At 47.0% G+C, this 18,148-nt stretch overlaps 1 long non-coding RNA gene across 2 annotated transcripts in view; it reads right to left on the bottom strand.

Moving 5' to 3' along the window:
* LOC121107263 overlaps positions 1-18,148 on the bottom strand; it is a 239,851-nt gene that overhangs the window by 173,573 nt on the left and 48,130 nt on the right. The window lies entirely within an intron of this gene.

Below are 18,148 nucleotides of genomic sequence, written 5' to 3'. Positions count from 1 at the left end.
TCCCCACCGAGGAGGCTGCGTGCTCCTGTTTGGATAGGAAGCAGCCACATTAACAATGACCCCTTTCAGAGCCATCTAAGAGGCAAGTTGATCGCTCAAAGTACGTTTCATCTCTGTCTCTCATTCATTTAGCCATCCTCTCCACCACTCTGTGAGCACTGAGGGTATGACTGCTTTGCATCAAGCAACCTCCGCGCTCCGCTGTACAAAACACACAGGAGTTTGGTCCTAAAGTCGGAAGCAATGTGCTGGATTTGGCATGGATCCCACCACAGCTCAGGTTACACAGCAACAGTCATTTCTTCTGCACTGAGCACCAGTGGCTTCCTCTGGTCACAGCTACCCAGCTTCTCTTCCCATGGAATTCAATTTTCAGTGCTGCTGGCCTCAAAAACATGAGTCCAAACAAGCTTTTATTGGCCACGACAAGTATATTCTGCTGTAATTGGCACTTAAGAAACATATGATAGTTTCTAGTTCGCTTCCTGGCCTAAATGTCATACCTATAAATTGGTGAGCAAAAGGAACAGGCAGCGTCTTACTGAAGTATGGATTTTATTCTTAGGAAGACCCCACGTTTCTCAGTCACAAGCAGCATCCAGACTGCACCTGTTTGCAGTGGAGGTGCTGTCCTGCCAATTCTTTGTCTGGAGAATGCCAAAGGCAAAAACAACAGGTCACTGAAAAATCACCTGGTTTCTCTGAAACTACAGAAAGAAATTGGTTTTGAACTCACATCTCCTGAGACCCAGCACCATGCGCTGCCTCCCCACCTCCTGCACAACCACAGACAGCTCACTTCAGCTCCCCCAACTCATGTGGCCCAGCTGTGATGTGAGGACAAGAAGAGCTTTGTTCATCCAGGCTTTTGTTTGACTTCTGCGTGCAGACTGCAGACCCCGCAGGGCACACACACTCTCTCTCTTCCCATGTATGTAGAACAGACATTTTTTTAAATAACCAGCAAGTGTTCCACAGAAGTCTGGGAGCCCCGAAGATGTAGGAGAGGTGTCTGGAAACACGAGAGCAGTGCATTGCTCCCCTGTGACGCCTGCAGCCTTAGGATGCAGATTCAACTTCCATGCTGTGCAATGCCAGGAGCAGCTGCCCCAGCAGCCACAAACCTCGGGAGCCCCGAGCAGACTGCAGCTAAATTTAGATTCTCTCCTCCCTGCTTCAGCTGGGCATTTCACAGACTGATCTCGTTCCTCCCGTGCAGTCAGCGCGCTCAGAGGGATCCCTCGTTCCTCTAGTCAGTTATTACCCTCCTGCAGGGAGAAGGGCCCTGTTTGTGCTGGGAACACCAGACAAGTTGTTCAGAGCAGAACGGTGAAAGCTGAGTCCCTTCATCAAAGCGTCAAGGCTGGGAACTCCTCTGTGTGACACAGACTACCAGGAGCTGCATGCAGCAGTCACTTCTGCTGCCAACCCCGTGACAAGCCCTGCAGGGCAAGGGATGGGCCCAGAAGAGCTGCAGTCCCAGTCCAGCAAGGGGAGAACTCCCCAGGAGGAAAACCCAGCAGCCTGCCCTCCCCAGGGCCACACCAGCCCTTCGTAACCCCCACACACAGCCCCATCTGCTCCTCGAGCTCTGCCTGCAGCATTGCTTTCTGGAGGGCTCAGAATTATCAAACCAAAGTCCTCTCCCTCACCAGATCAAGAAAAGCTCAATGAAACCAAAACATCTTTGCCCTGGGGCCACTTGATGCTTGCTTTAACTGTGCTACTCCATTAAGGATGATATGATTTAAGTCTGACTGTCTGATTTGCGTCAAGATTAATAGCAGCTGGTTAGCCATATTCCTTGGATATTAGCAGCAGAGCTTTTCTTCTGTGATTTCTCACTGTTCCTCACACAACAAACGACTCCAGTCTCAGCAAACGGAAAAGTTTGGTTATTACCAGCAATTAAATAGTCAAAAATAAAGAAGAGAACCCCATATCACTGCTAAGCAGCCAGACACCAATTAGATGCATTGCTTTTCAGGATCACCATTCACATCACTTTACCCAGGTTTCAACCTACGCTGTGAAGCAACATTTCAAAGACAATTAAAACATCATAAGCAATCATGTGTGAATACTTCTGAACACAGCTACTAAATAAGAAACAATGACAGATCAGCAAAGGGAGAAATCATAGGGTTTAATCTAACCCTTAATGGGTGTTTATTATGCAAATGATTATCCCAATTTAGAACTAGCCACTTTTTACAGACTGGAACTATATCACAGCTTTTTCCATGCTGAATTCAAGGCTCCGTGGAGATGGTGTTCAACAAGTTTATGGGCAGTGAATACAGAACCTGAGACTGACCATTCCATGTCCACGTGGACAGAAAGCCACTGGTACATGCCAACAACTGGTTAGCACCAGAGCCCAGAAGTGGAAGAGTTTCACCTGGCCTCACAACTGCTGCAGATCTGACAGAAGTATTTAGAAAAGCGCTGCCTTGAGGGAGAAGAGTGGCTGCCTCCGAGCTGACCAAAGGAGCCCAGGTCTTGTGGGATGCTGGCAATGGGCTCAAGCAGCACAGATGAGAAGGTAGAGTAGGAGAGGAACTACTGGCTTTACATTCACTGCAAGGGACAGGGATAAACATTAACCAGGATGGTCAGGGTGCTGTCAGCACAAGCTACTTCTGCTGCTTCCTGCAGAGCTTAACCCAAGGCTGGGCACGTTCAGTCAAGGCCGCAGTCGCCGGGTGATGCCGCACATCCCCTTGGCCAGCTCAGCAGCCCCCAGCCAGGCATTGCACCAAGGCAGCTGCCAATGCCCACCACGCTGCCAGCTGGAAGCTGCAAGGCCAGGTAGCCAGCTAACACCTCTGACCACAGTCTTACAGCCCCAGGACAAACAGGGCGGCCTTCTCTGCACTCACACCTATAGCCCAAGGCCCTACTAAAAGATGGAGTTCATTAGCTTCAAATTAACTGCAGTGAAGCCAGAAGCAGAGGAGCGCAGCAATGGCTCCAGCAGGTCTGGCCAGCTTTGGATCCCACTCTAATTGTGGCCATGTGTATAAGCCTAGGAGAGGATATATGGCAGTGCTTAACTTTATATTAGAACGGGTAAGGGCTGAATAGCAAAGGGTCTAATTTTACATCCAAACCCTGCAGTGACAGAGGAGGAATTCAACGGAAGAGAAAGGGCAGTGTTCACCCACCTTTTACCCTCCTCTAATATTCTCTGTCTTCCCAGACAACTAATTCTGTTCTCTCAGGGATAAATCAACATCTTGCTCAGCTATTTTTTCTCCTCCTCAGCTGCCAGGGTAGACTCCCGTATTTGCAGCTAGTTCCCCTGACGGTCTGAAATTCACTCAATTACCGAATGCTTAGGTCTCGGACTCTGCTGCCTGCTTCTTCAGAGGGAACCCCGCCGTTCCTCCCTCGGGGCCTCTGACCTGACACACATTTCTTCTTAGTGAAGCTCACTTCATTAACCGAGCGCTACCTAACTCTCGCTTTATTGCTTCCGTCTTTGCTTTTCTGGCTTTAAGGTTTTCTAATGCAAAGGGTTTTATCAAAGCAGATAGTCTGCAGCTGATGCTAGCGCTGCAACAAAACGGTCTGCTAATTGCCAGCCATCTGGAATTAAGCTGTTGGTCTCCGAGTCCAAGAGTGGCTCTGCACAAGGCGAAATCAGCTCCTTGGTGTCACTGCCTTGACACTGGCCTGTGTCTGAGATGGAGGGGCTCAGCCCTGGTGTCTGACGAGAAGGGAGAGTTGCATGAGCAACCACCCACCATGCCAGGCCAAATATTGCCACTGTTTTCAAAAAAGGATTAATTTGTGCTTGGAAAGAAAAGATTAATATGAGTAGAATTTATTGCACAGATAGGGAAGGAAGAAAATTACAGCTGTTGTGTCTTCAGCAGTGGCTTCCCCCTCCCCATTTCCCAGTGGTGCACCACTAACTCATAGCACTTGGACACAAACAGGACACCCTGGGATAACAAACAGACCCGGACGGGCTGCCCCTGCAATATAGCTCACATCTGAAGTTGACAGATTGCTTTCCCCTCAGATTTGTCTCCCCAAAGGAAAATGGTTAATATTCCGGGGTGTTTTCTTTCTTTTCAAGAGCATGTGATTTATATTAGTGGAAAAGGTCTAGAAGGGCGCTAGTTTCTTTTTATGGTTGCATGTCCAGAGACCTCATCATGCTGTGATGGCAGTGGCTGAGGCAGTACGGCTGCCCCAGCTGCAATCAGTCCTGCAGTGAAGCATCTTGCATCATTCAAGGAAGTCCTCAGTGCCTATAATCACCCACAAAACAGGGCAGGAATTTCAGTGTATGCTTGAGCCCCTGAATTCCACAAGCCCTTCAATCTAGCTGACCAGTATTGCAAAAGTTGTTCAGCCTCTGACTCCCTCCCACAGAGATGATAGGTGATTTGTGCGTTTATTTGAAGGCACAGCTAATTTTTGTCAGGTCCATTTGACGGGATCCATGAGCCACTTCCACTACTCGGCACAGAAGGAGAAAAAATTTGCATCAGTCTTTTGTTGTGGGGGAGTTCATCGTAAATCTTAGCTTACGGCATGAGCTACAAGCGGCTTCACCCCAAGGCCAGCACTACATGTGGTACTGTGACCCTTAGCCTTAATGTACTTATTAACACATCCTGCACTGCCTTCATAAAAAGCTGCTAAAAACTAAAGGACATTTGAAACTGCTGTGCAGCAAGAAACACAAGTTTGCTGGTACGTGACTTGCAATGAATTCTAATAATCACATAATTATAGCTACAATCCATTCACTCTGACACAGAGAAGAGGTGAAATTGGATAAGAGAATTCTCTCTCTGAGGATGCTCGCAGCTAGCACACAGTGACACCACAACGCGGCTCACAAAGCCAGCAGAGGGATCTGGGGGCACTCACCAACAACCAGCCAACCACCAAGTGAGAGCGAGGGACTGACACCCAAGGATGAGATCTCTGCGACAGCACTGGGCTGTCAGTGGAACATCTCTGAGCTGAGTCCTCAATCTAAGTACCTCTTAGGAAAACAGAAGGAAAATCAGAGCTTAATATGAGCCTCTAAGAGCTGGGTGTCAGGTTTACTGCCAGTTGCTTAGTCTCACATTTTCCTTCCTGCTGTGTTCCCAGTATTGCAGGGAGGCATATAACCCTTTGCTTTACTGGAAAAGGATGCTTTGTCATTTTTCCAGCAACCACAGCAAGCACAAGGCAGTGCAAAACACAAATAACTTTCTGGGAAGCTTCAACCCAAAGCCAGTTTGGGATGTTCAGGACTCTGAAGATGTCTTCCATGAAGGGAGTAATGTCAGTTTGGAGATAGGCAGGATCAAACATCTGGACACAGGGAGAAGTGACACATACCCATGTTTTGAAAGTATGAAGAACAACCGCAGGCCAGCATTTCTATTGGCAGAATGGACAGACAGACATCTGCAGTACAGTGTGAAATGGAAGTGCTGAATGTTAATGCATGCATTGTCTGGACACTGAGGGGACAAGCACTTCAGTTTGTCTCATCAGAAGGCTCTTGAAAGTCAAAATCTGCTTTGCAAATGACACATGGATTTAAACTCTAGACAAGGTGCCTCTATTGTACAGAATTCTACAGTGCCAAAGGACCTCAGGACTTCCAGGGTCCTCCTGAACATGCTAGATGTGTTCTAGATACCCCAGGCATGAGCTCTGACAACAGCAAGAAGATCGGGACAGATGAGAACTTGCACTTGATCCAAAATAGCATGGGAGGTCAGCCTGGAAAGTAGGGTGAGATAAAGCTGCGGAGCCAGCTGAGTAGCCTGTGTTGCTAAGGAGACACATTATAGCATCCTTTAGTTGGAATTTCCTAAGCGATGAAGGGCTCCATGCCCAGGAACATCACTACGGCTCAGCCTAAAAGGGATGCAGACATCAATAACTGAGGCTGGACCATCATCTGCCAGGATGGAGCAGCATCTCCCAGCCAACTGGACAAACAGAGCAAGCCTTCAGATGGCACCAAACCCAATCACAATCACAAGTCTGTCATAGTCCCTCTGCGAGATGGCTTCAGAGAGGGATCAGAGATATGACATCTCCTTCAGTGCTGAAGGTCACAGGTTCAATCCCTGGCCCCTTGGTTATCACACTGGAGATAGGACACAGATGATGGCAGGAGAAGTGGTGTGAAAAGGGCACCATTGGCCAGATGGTGGGGTAGTTGTATGTGACATTTCTGCTGGCACAGTAAACTGAATCTGTGAGGTTTCTTCCACTTACTTCATGGCTGTTCGTGGCTGTTTACAAGAGATGCTGCCAGATCAGCTTCTCAGAGGATTTGCTTATCTCCTGCAGAGGATGCTTTGTGAAAGGCTGACAGCTTTCAGCATTGCTGCTGGAGACTTCCGGGAGGAAGATGAGAGGTAGAATCAGGCTAAACTGTTCCTCTGTTTACTACAGCAACTTCACATCTCTGCCATCAGCAGTAAGAAGTTATGGAACGATGGACAACACCCTCAGTCTCCAGGATGCCCCACAGGGCAATTCTCCCAGGGGACACACCACAACTATGGCTTCATCCCTACCAACTCCAGCCCTCACTCCTGTGCTTCAATCACTAATTTGCACAAAATAAGAGAAGCCCACACATCTATGGAACACAGGAGGCTGTAAAGAGCTCTGGAACTCAGCAGCTGCTGGGGCAGGAGGGTTCCCCTATAAACGTCTTTAAAAAATATTCTTAACGAGGACAGACACGCTCAGCATTCACAAACTCCAGTAGCTCAGTGTTATTGGTTACCATTTCATCTATTATTTACATGAAAAGATCTATCTGAGAAAAAAAGCCCTCTCTTCTGAACTCCTTCCACGACTGACTCAGCAGTTTAGTTTTTACGCTGGCTACTTTTTTGCTTCACTTTATTGCTAATTTCTTCAATTTTCCACTTAAAACCCTTATTTGCATGACAGCTCTGTCCAGCCTTAAGCAGATTTTTCTTGTCTTGCATTTCTATCTCACCCTTTCTTCACTCTTTTTTTTTTTTTTTTAATTAAAAACAGCTTTGAATTAGGTCACTGAAACATGCCTTCCCCTGCCTTCCTCTCCTCCCACTGAAATCCTGCAGGACCCTTCCGCAACCTCAGTGCATTGCTGTCACAGCAGCAAGGCTTCAGCATGGAGACCCTGATTTACATCCACCCCTGGGTGCCAGCTGCTGTGCGCACGGGTGTCTTACACTCCTCACTGCTTTGGCTATGAACCTGCTCCAGGGCTTACTCCAGATGGATGGTAGTTGTAGTGTGTTAGAGTCAATCCCTTCAACATACAACAGCGTGAGTGCTTCACACTTGTAAGGCATTTTCACATCTGCAGAATTAGGATCAGACCCTTGTGGGAGAGACCTCCTGGTCTAAAGGAATGTCTGCACTTTGCAGAAGAACAATTTTAACAGAAGTATGAGCCTTTCCATTTACACTACCCACTCTGCCCTGGCACGGCCATTCAGAGATGAGGAAAGAGAAGAAAGCACTGTCAGGATGGCTCAGCTGGCATTTACCAAGATCCTAATGAGGCCCAGCTTCACACCTACTCTGACACAGCCTAAAGCAGTGCTGGAGAGATTGTTAGCAGAACCGAGAGAGCAAATGCCTCATGAAAACATGTGCAAGTCAAGATGCCAGTAGCGACAAATCAAACTGGCACAAATCTGGGCAACGCTACTGATTTCATGGGAGTCGCTCCCTGTTCACATGAGAATGAGTCAGCTCACTATATGGCCTTCTACATTTCCTAAGTCGTTCCAGAAAGATGGAGAAAGAATCCTTGCTATACTTTCTTTGCCTAATTCTGGACTGCTGCAGAGACCCACTGAGTCTTGGGAAAGCAGGAAACAAAGGGTTACACAGCTCGTTTATAAATTGAAGTATCAGTCGTGTTCATTCACTTGTTCCCACTCCTGAAATAGCTGCTTTGCAATATGACCAATGTTTTTCAGCTCCATTTAATGCATAGCAGGATCATGTTTGCATTGAGGTCACAAAAATGACTGCAGTGTGCTGGAGAGGGAGATCCATGCTAGCTTTTAGCTGTCTGTCATATGTACTTGCACCATCCCAGCTGCAGCAGCAGAGAAAGCCACACAGACTTAAACTGATCTTGCTTTTCCCAGTGCCTCTATAATCCTGATGCTGCTGTGGGAAATCTGTTACCACTGGAATACTGGAACAGGAAAACATACAAGCATAAAGAGCACTTATGGCAACATAAACATTTGTGTAGATATCTCTGACAGCAGCCCAAAATAGATACCTGCAAAAATTATACAAATTAATAGCAAGCATATGTAATCTTCCCCAAATAGTCTTCCTGTAGCTCAGGGACATTCAGAGCTGGACGCTGTACTCCTTACCAGATTTCTCTTCCATTAATCAGACTAGAGTCTCCTCAAAACCGTATTAACCACACTGCATAAAGGCATTCCTTACCAAACCACCAATGCAAGGAACAACCTCCTTTTGTCTCTTTTGATCCTGGCACCCACAGCAGGATGCTTCACTCGGTGCTTTCTAGTTCTGGTGCTGGAAGTGGCAATGCTCATCCAGCCCCTCCCGCCCTCTCCAGACCTCTCACAATTCTACAAACCTTTCCATACATCACTGCTTTCAGCCCCCTTTCAGATGCAGGAGTCAGAGTTCCCCAGTCACTCCTTGTACTGAGGCCACCGCAGACCTATGATGACTTTTGTCACCCTCCTCTGAACCTCTCCCAGTTCTGCTAGATCCTTTATGAAATGAAAAGAACCAAAAATGCACAATGCAGGTGTGCTGCCAAAATTAACTCGCTCAGCAGTAGATCCCACATCCCTGCTGTATACTGCAATCACTTCTAGGGCAGTGCAAAAGCTCCTGACGTGCCTTTGCTGGGAAGAGAAGGGATGAAAGTGGAGGACGTATTTGATCTCTGCAACTGCTGCTATTCAGGAAAAGGGGCTGAGCAAGATCTTTCTAAGCAAAGGCTGAAAAATCAGTGCAGCAGTCACAAAATGTCTCCCTGCAATCCTGGGCCTATCCCCAGTCTCCATTATTTTGGGGAGGGAGAGAAAAAAGGAGACAGAAAAGGATTAGATATGCTCCACAGAGTAACCAGTGTGATCCAATTAGTGGCCTGTGCTAGGAACACGGCCACAGCTAAGAAGAAGCGAAGCCAATTGAACCCTGTCATCGTTCGCCTTTCACAACAGATGCCAGGTCTGGACTCCTGAGCACAGCTGTCCATCACTTAGCTCCCCACCGGGCACAACCGAGCGTAAAATCCTGGCCAGAGAGAGAAGCACAATCATTTACCAAGCACCACAAGCAGCAAGAAGCAGATGGACCAAACCAAACCTTTCCCTCCAACCCTCTATCCACCAAAGACTACTGCTGACATCTTGCCAGGCGAGCGAGAGGCTCTCCGAAGGGCACCAGCATTATCAGCTGACATCTGCAATCTTATCTAGCCTCTTTGGAAAGCTTCTCAACTCGGGGCAACCTCCACCTTTTTAATTTCTAAAAGGCTGACGCTAAGTAATTGTTTAATATCTCCACAGCATTTGCTCTCCTTTATCTTGGAATCCCTGCTGCAGTTCATTGGCGGAGCTGTCTTTTCTTTTTCTCTATTCCACCGTGTATGCACTTGAAAACGCTTTCATTGTAGGCAGAGATACTTGCTGCTAATTGATGCTTATTATTCCTTTTAAGCCTGTAATTGCTTTTTCTTGTCTAAATTTACTTCCTCTCTCCCCCCATTCCCTTCCTCAAATTGCTTTGGTTTTCTCCTCTAATCAGCCCAAATCCTGGTGTTGGAAAGATTATTTGAACAAGTGCCAAAGGTTTTGCTGTTGCTTTGACATGCTGGCTTTTCACATCTGTGGAGTTTACTTCTAATTCGTGAATATTTACAGCAAATTGGGTGGCCTGCAACCGGTAATCTCTCAGCTCTCTTAATGAGGGCAGATTTTAGGTGTCATCTCCATGCAGACTTTTGATTAGAAGGCTACAAAGGCTCCTTGGATTATCTCATTTCTCTCTTACACAGCATCGAATTTCTGAGTCAATTCCCTCAGTGGATAACAAAACAAATGAAACAAAATGCTATTTGGTTTATAACTGACAGAGCATCAGTTCCTTCTGATGATCCGTTACTTCTTCCATAGGCTTTACTGGACTGACCAAAGCAGCTTCCAGCCCATCACTCCCTGAAGGACTGCATTCCCTTCACGGAGATCTCCCCAGAGCCCTCCCCTGGATGCTCACCACGAGGACTATTCATATCCACCCTCACTTGAGACAGGACCACACTCCTGTTTGGGTACCAAATCTGTACAGGGAGGAATCCCAGTCAGACAGGTAGCACACCGTGGACTTTGCCATCTCATCACCCCCCTTTAGCTCTTGGCAGGTGATTCAAAGTACCATGCGAAATGAATGTAGACCCCTGCCAGCTGGAATTCCCCTGTGCTGGAGAAGGCCAGTTCTGTCACCCAGCAGCAAGGACTTGAACCCAGGATACACTGCCCTGCAGTCACAAGGGAAAACAGGACTTCCAGCTGGTTGCTGAAAACATGAGAGGTCTCCTCACCTGCACCCTGCCCAGCCATGTCCAGAAAGGCTGGGAAGGCAGTGGTTGTAATGCTAACTTCACGACTGACTTGTGCCATTTTTAGGAAGCATACGTTTTCTCCTTCCCTTCATGTTCAGCTGTGACTACTCCAGCTATGCTTATAATGATCTTACTTCTTTAATGTTTTACAAACCCAGCGGAGGTCTCCAGCTTGGTTCTTAATGTAGCTATCACTCTGTGTCTACCCGATGTTTAAGGCTGACCTCAACAGTTGCTGTGAGCCACACAAGCCATTCTTCCCAGCCTATGCAACTCCCTGCAGACAGCATGAGAGCCACCCTGACTGCCCTGGACCAGATGTGAAGCAAAGCCTTTCCAGCAATCCGTCTTCGCTCTTCATCTGGTCTTGCCTTCAGCAACTGAAAGAAGAAGGGATTCAGAAGGCCTGGAAGGAATGGTAGAGCTGATGAGCACAGGAATCTTTCCACTGGCTTTACAGGGCTGAGTAAGATCTAAACATCTTTCATCAGGAAGGAGGGTCAGAGCTGAACACAGACCCATTCAGCAGCACTCCCAGCTACAGCCAAGGATTAGGCTTGCACTTCGAATGCCTTACCAACCTTAAAAACTTCCATCCTGGAAACATAATCCATCACCTGCCTTATGTCTACATTGCTGTATGAGCACCAGCACCGCACAGCCCACCCAGGTCTCTGGGAGAAGCAGGGGTAACTGCCTGTGCCTGCACTTGGAAGCAGCTGGTGAGCAGCTCCATCTATGCCATTTTAGATACAGCTACCAGCATCGACACTACATAAATATCTCCTGCAACTCGACGTGCCAAGCTAGAACAAGGAGGAACAAGAACAATTACTATCACACAAGAACGTTCGCTGCTGGGAGTTTGCTGCACTTCATTTTAAACAAGTTTCTTTTGCAGCTCTAGTGACCTGAGGAGGCAGGAATATGAACACTGACAAAAGAAACAAATAAATAACGCATTCCAATTACAGCTTTAATAAGATGCTGGAAATCCATGTGGATGCAACAGCAATTTCTAATTAAAAACATGCAATTAATTATTAACTTGAAAAAATTCCACTATTATTCCAGCGTGTTAAAATCAAGTGTGCTCTCAGAGTGAATTCAAGATAATGATCGTTAATGCTCTGAGGTGTTTTTCTGTTTGTTTGTTACTAATCTTATCAAGGGAGAAGGTAATTTTTCAGACAGCAAAACTGCTGCTGATAGGAGGCCATTAGGAGCTGCTCTGATGGCTGATCACCCTCATTTGCTAAAATGACCTGCACAACAGCCTCATCCCTCTTTAAAGGACTAGATCTTGCCTATTTTCTGGGTGATACTTTCTTTAAATCCTCTCAGATGCCTTTGTGGGCAGCAATCAACAAATCCAGGAAGGCCATTCAGTCTGCAGCACCCACTGACCACATCAGATGAGTCCAAGGGGACTTGAGCTCTTCCATACAGGAAAATGTGGATAGTGAAACCATACAGCACAGCCTAGAATGCAGCCTCAATCTGGGAGTCCAGGAGAAGAGTACGGCCAGAGATTGCTATGAGCACCATGGGCACATTTTGCACCTCTGTGAGGAATCTCATTTTGGGAATTACTCAATAAATTCACTGCTAGAATGAGCTGAGCCCAAGCCCAGCATGAACCATGCCAAGAACTTGCTATGTACCAGATACTTGCTCAAGGAAAGAAAACATGAGACCAGGGGTAAGGAAGAGGGTTGATCATGTAATCGGTAAAGAAATCTGTGATTTAGACACTTCCATGAAGCTCTGCCACCTGGCAGTCATTAGAATACTTGCGCTTGGAGCGTGAATCTGGCAGCAGAGAATCAAGTAGATCCTCCTGACACGTATAAAAAGTGTGCAAAAAAGTGGGAAGAACAGTGGCTCAGGGCTGCTGGAATAGAAAACACCCTCAGGAGAGGCCTGAGGCAGTGAAAGTTCGGAGTCAGACATCAAGAGCTTTACATTTTATTGCAGGGGGGCAGATCCAGCCCTCATGGAAGTGAGCAATTTCAAACTAACAGACAGCATAGCCTGGTGGATCAAAGATTGGTTTGGGGCTTAGGAAACCAAAGCTGATTTTTCAGCTCTCCCGAGTAATCTGGCTTCTCTCTGTGCCTTAGCTTGAAGCGTAATGGAACAATAGTCTCCCTCTCTATGCACATAGCACAGCACCTGGCAGCTTGGTGCTACCATAATACAGAGGATATTAATAGAGGAGCTGCACTTCTGTATTTAGCTCCCTATTCTGGATGGAGATGAAAATGAGCTGAACTGTGAATCTAGCTAACAATGTCCAAAAACTCCCTGGGTGGAACACAGAGTGATGACAATCCTCAAAATGCCTGGAGAGATTTCCTGCCAGCTGAATGGCTTCTCTGCAAGAAAAAGGACAGCTTTAGGGGGGGGGAAAGAAAAAAAAAAAGAAGGAAGGCTGGGAGTAGAGAAGCTGGAAAAATAGCCGAGGGGGTCTTTGCTCCCCTTCCCTATCATACACACACCACTCAACAGCAACACAAAAACAACCACCACAGCAGCTTGTCTGGGCAAGATTATTTGGCACTACAATTCTTGGGAAGCACTAAGAAGCCTGTCAGCACTACACACAGTGAGAAAAGCAGAAAGAATACTCAACGTGCCCTTTATTGATTAGAGTTCAGTTCAGCCTGCATCTCTATCTTTGAGGTCAAGCGGTCACACAATCTGGAGAACTCCTGGAAATGCCTGAGTGTCTGAGCTTCAGGCATAAATGAGCCTTCCCTAACCTCCTTCCTTTCCTTCCACTACAAAGGAATAAAGAATCATCTGTTTTCCAGGGTTTGGGTCTGAGCCTCTGGGCTATGTTTGGCGGTGATTTATTTATGGGAGTGGACATGACACCCCAAGTGCTAACGAGGAGGTGTTTTAATGAATTAGCCACCCTAGCAAGCAAGAAGAGAAAAAGAAAAAAGGCAAATAGCAAGGAGACACCAGATAAAATAATACAGTCTATGAAGAATGCTTTCCTATCACCTTTCTTATGCACAGAAGAACCACACCACAACTGGAGAGTTACCTGGCAGTACCCCAAAGGGATGTTAAGTTAGATCAGGGCATTTTCCTGTAACTGTTCGACATGGAATTCACAGAGATCAGAACATTTCACCTTTTTCTCCTTTGCCCCCCCCAGCCAGTGCCCAACACACCCCATACAGCCAGAGGTTTCTGTGCATACTCACAGACCTGGCTTTGATAGCTGTCTGCAGGTGACAGAGAAGAGGCTTTCTGGACGCCAGCCCGTAAAGTGATTTGAAGCCCTGAGGTGTTTTCCTGCCATGCAGTGTTGGGAGAGAAGTACAGGACTCTTTCCTGCTCCCAAAAGAGAGTGAAGGCATGCCTCACTGGTGGGGCTTGCTTACCTTATGTATACACGTCTATTTGGGAACTTCCCCATGAGTCACTCTGTGCAGGGTACAAAAATTATTCCTACATTTAGTGGAAATACACACATTTCAAGAAGTAGAATAACATCGGAAAGCTGCTCTTTTAGGTATTTAAGGGTGTTTACAGGCTTCCTGATTTCCATGAGACAATCCAATAACCATCAGAGCAGCACAGAACCTTGCAGAATCTCCAGCGCATACTCCCTCTCTCCCCACTCCTCCTCACTATGACCCATTTTCTTGATTTTCTCTTCTCAGATTGCAAGTCAAAGCATTTCGACACCCTGCCCTTTCCGAACACTGTGTGTCAGAAGATCTACAAGGATGGCAAATCACGTTTCCTTCTGTCTAATCCATGCAGGCAGCCGGACCACTTTCATCTACAACTGGGTGCCTCTGGGATAATGTCAGAACCGTGGCATACCAGTGGGTGGGGACCACCACGACGTGAACTAGCAGGCACACACATGTATGATACAGGAGGTGACCCAGACCTCCGTGTAAGTACACCTAAAAATAGGAAGAGATCACTCTGCAGGAGCTGAATTTAGTACTAGGAGAGGCAGAAAAAAATACCACTTTTCTTTGAAGCCAGCAAGAGGAAGTCAGACTCTGTCAAAGAGGCACAGGAACTGTGAGAGAGCAAGGCTAGATTTACACCAGAGAACAGCCAGGATCAGAGTCTGGGCCACAGTAATGGGTGTTTACAGCACGGCTGCCTTCAGCTTGGGTAGAAACCCTTAACAGCAACCAGTCTGATTTGCTTGTTAGTCTAAACCTGTATATAATCACCGTCACCTCTGCTGCCTGGTAACCTGCCATTCTAATTTGGCAAATAAGACAAATACAGATGTTTCATCGTTATAAAAAGGAAACGCATAAAGAGAACCATGCACTGGCATACATAAATACTTCTCTTAGATGCCTCAGATCTACTTGCTTTTTGTTTTTTTAAGATGCTTTATTGATTTCAAAAGCAAGATTCCTCCTCCCTATATTCTCTTGCTGCATGTGGCAACCACTCAAAACCATGAGGAAAACAAAGTAGGTTCGTTTAACACAAATCAAACAAGCATTTGCAGTTGCCAGTTCCCTTTGTGCAAACCAAAGGCTGTGTGGGATTTCAGGAAGGGGGGATTCACGAGGCAGGCAGGCACTCAGAGCAGCACTAACATGTTCTGACACCCTCACTCCTGTCTCCCATATGACAGCCTTGCACTACACTGGGATTTGAACCACTCAGGCCTTTCCCCACATGACACAAACATGCACAGCTCCCAGGCTCCTCCGTGGGCCCTGAGGTCCTGTGCAGGGGCACCTGACCACAGTCAGGTCACTCAGGATGTAACCCCCTGACTGAGACAGAATGAGGTTGGGGCAAAGCATCCACATGTGCCTTGAGTGATCCCCTCCACCAGAAGAAGGAAAGACAAGGGAGATTTCTGCTCATCCTTCTTAACCCTGCCCCTGAATAAGACTGGAGGGCTTTGAAGGAAGCAGGAGGTGATCACAATCACCATGCAATACAGCAAGGATACAAGCTCAGGGTAAGTTCATTATAATAACCTGTATCACAAGCAGTAGTAGAGTTTCTTATTGCAGGTACACAGATATATGAAACAAAAGCCTTTCCTCATACCCATGGGCCTCACCATCCAAACAATCCCCCTTTTCTGAGTACAGTGTTCTTAAGACGGTTTAAACCCTTGTTATTTGTTATGCATCATTATAATCCCCTTCTTTAACTCTGCATTATTGGCAGGGATTTGAAGACTGAGCAGGCAGCAGACTTCGATCCCTCACTGAGAGATCTCACAACGTCTCAGCAAAGAGGGCAGAGCTGTGGTTGTAGGCAGCCCAGGATAGCATGCAGAGAGCTGGCACTATGCGTGGTCCAAAAGAAGCAGCAGCCCTATGAGGCTGGAGCCAACCCTTCCCGTGGCACTGCAGTGTCACAGCTCCTGGCAGACAGCATGGGACCAGCTTCTTAAAAACTCCTCTTTGGTTAGTTCTGAATTTGAGGAATTTTTCCCAAGAAAAAAGTAAGACAAGTCCCAGGAAGGAAACTGCTATTCGTTATAAAAAACAAAGTAACTTAGCCGAAGCCAAGGAAAATTTAGCAGTATAAAAAGAAAAGCATCCTGTGAAATTCTAAAAATGTAGCGACAGATGTGAAATGACAGTATTTCTTCAACAAGTATATTTTTACAGTGGAATCTGCGAGGTCTCTAAACACATGAGCTTGTTCCCTCTCCCTGTTATCCAACACCAGAGCAGAAAACATTGGAAAGCCCGGTTGAGGCAAAGGAGGAAAGACATGCCAGTTTCTCAACGCAGCAATGAAGGCAGGGAAAAGTGAAGGATGGGAACAGAGATCTGCTCCTCACTCTGTGCCCCCCAAGCTGCCCGAAGCACAGAGAACAGTTAAGGAAGCAAATCCTGAGATGGTTCAAAAAACAAGATGGAAGGGAGGTGGAAAGGAGGATGGAAGGGAAGCTCACTGAGGAGACAAGGGGGAAACTGTAGCCCTGCTTCAGCTCCTATCAGTTGCTGGGCAAGTCCTGGGGTAGAAGTGGGGCTCACAGGATGGACAAGCCTGCTGCAACCCTCCTTGGCAGTAGGCAGCCCGAAATCCTTCAGAGAAACCTGGCTGCAGCACCATGCTGACCCCACAGGGGGACAGCCACAAAGCGCCTGCTGGCCAGAGTTCCTTGGCTGGTTTGCTTATGGTTTGCAGATAAAGGAGCAGGCGTTGCGGAAAGGTTTTCAAAGGCTAAATGCTTGATGCCCAAGCTTCTTTCCTGGCTGGCAAAACTATTAATCTATTTCCATTTATTGAAGAGTACAGCCAGAACCCCAGCTGCTGAGCGTGACCAGAGAAGATGTGCACACAGGCAGAGCTGCAGCCATCACACACATCATACACTGCAGAGAAAGAAGAGAGACAACAGTCTTAAGGGAAGGAAAAAGCAGGCTGGAGCTATCCCCAGGGGGCTTCCTTGAGCTCCCCTCACTCTGCATGCTCGCTAACAGGTACAAGGTGATTTTGGACAAGATCCATCTTTGTGATGGCCAGTGATTTGTATGTCCTCACTGACTCCCACTGTGGAAAGAGCCAAAGGGTGGAGAGGAGGAGAAAGGGCTGTAAGTTCCACATCCCCCTGCCACTTAAACACTGCTTTGCTCAGTACGTGGGTACTCTGGACTACAGTGATTAAGCAGCAGATGGTCAGTCAGCAGCTGCATCAGGATTTGGCTGTTGGTGTTCATAGACACTGAGGTTTCAGAGGGTCTCAGAAGAAAGAAAGGCAATAGATGTGCAATGAGGCCACCTGGCACTCGCCCATCTCCTCCCACCCCACGTAAAGAAATGAGCAACAGAGATATAATCACTGTCAAAACAGGCGTTAGAGACAGAATATGTGTACCTCCCCTACCAAACTCATGACAAGATGCTGATCTCAACATGGAATTCAAAGGATCAACTAGAAACCAGGCTGAAAGGCAACCAGTGCTCCAGAGCAAGGCTGGAGCTCGTTGACAGCAGTGCAGCATCTGTGCCTCACTGCTGAGCTTGAAGCAGGAAAGGACAAATGCAAAGAGCATCTTTGGGCATTCCTGTCCATCCTGGTTTGACTTGGAAACCAATCAAAGCCATTAAGAGAAGAAAGCAATATTTAGCCTACCTGTGCAACTCAGATAGGTACCTGCCAGAGATGAAAGAACAACACACAAAAGCCTGGACAGCAGCTAACATTGAATCTATGATGCTAAACAAATCCACCCCATGAGATAATCCCTGACCTTCAGCCACTACAGTGTAATGTCACATTCCAGAACTATCCCCATCTGTACCTGACTGGTGATTCCTTAGTACTGCATTCCTGTGCTGAATCACTGCATCTCACAACCAGCTCTCCTTTAAGATTTACAACCATGTGTAAGTTTTCCTATCACACCCTTTCTCATTCTGGAGGCATTCAAGGCCAGGCTGGATGTGGCTCTGGGCAGCCTGGTCTGGTGGTTGACGACCCTGCACATAGCAGGGGGGTTGAATCTGGATGATCATTGTGGTCCTTTTCAACCCAGGCCATTCTATGATTCTATGAAAACTATTCTT

Source organism: Gallus gallus, chromosome 19, assembly GCF_016699485.2.
Source record: "Gallus gallus isolate bGalGal1 chromosome 19, bGalGal1.mat.broiler.GRCg7b, whole genome shotgun sequence".
In the NCBI taxonomy this organism is placed as follows: Eukaryota; Metazoa; Chordata; class Aves; order Galliformes; family Phasianidae; genus Gallus; species Gallus gallus.
This window is presented reverse-complemented; position numbering and strand designations above follow the sequence as displayed.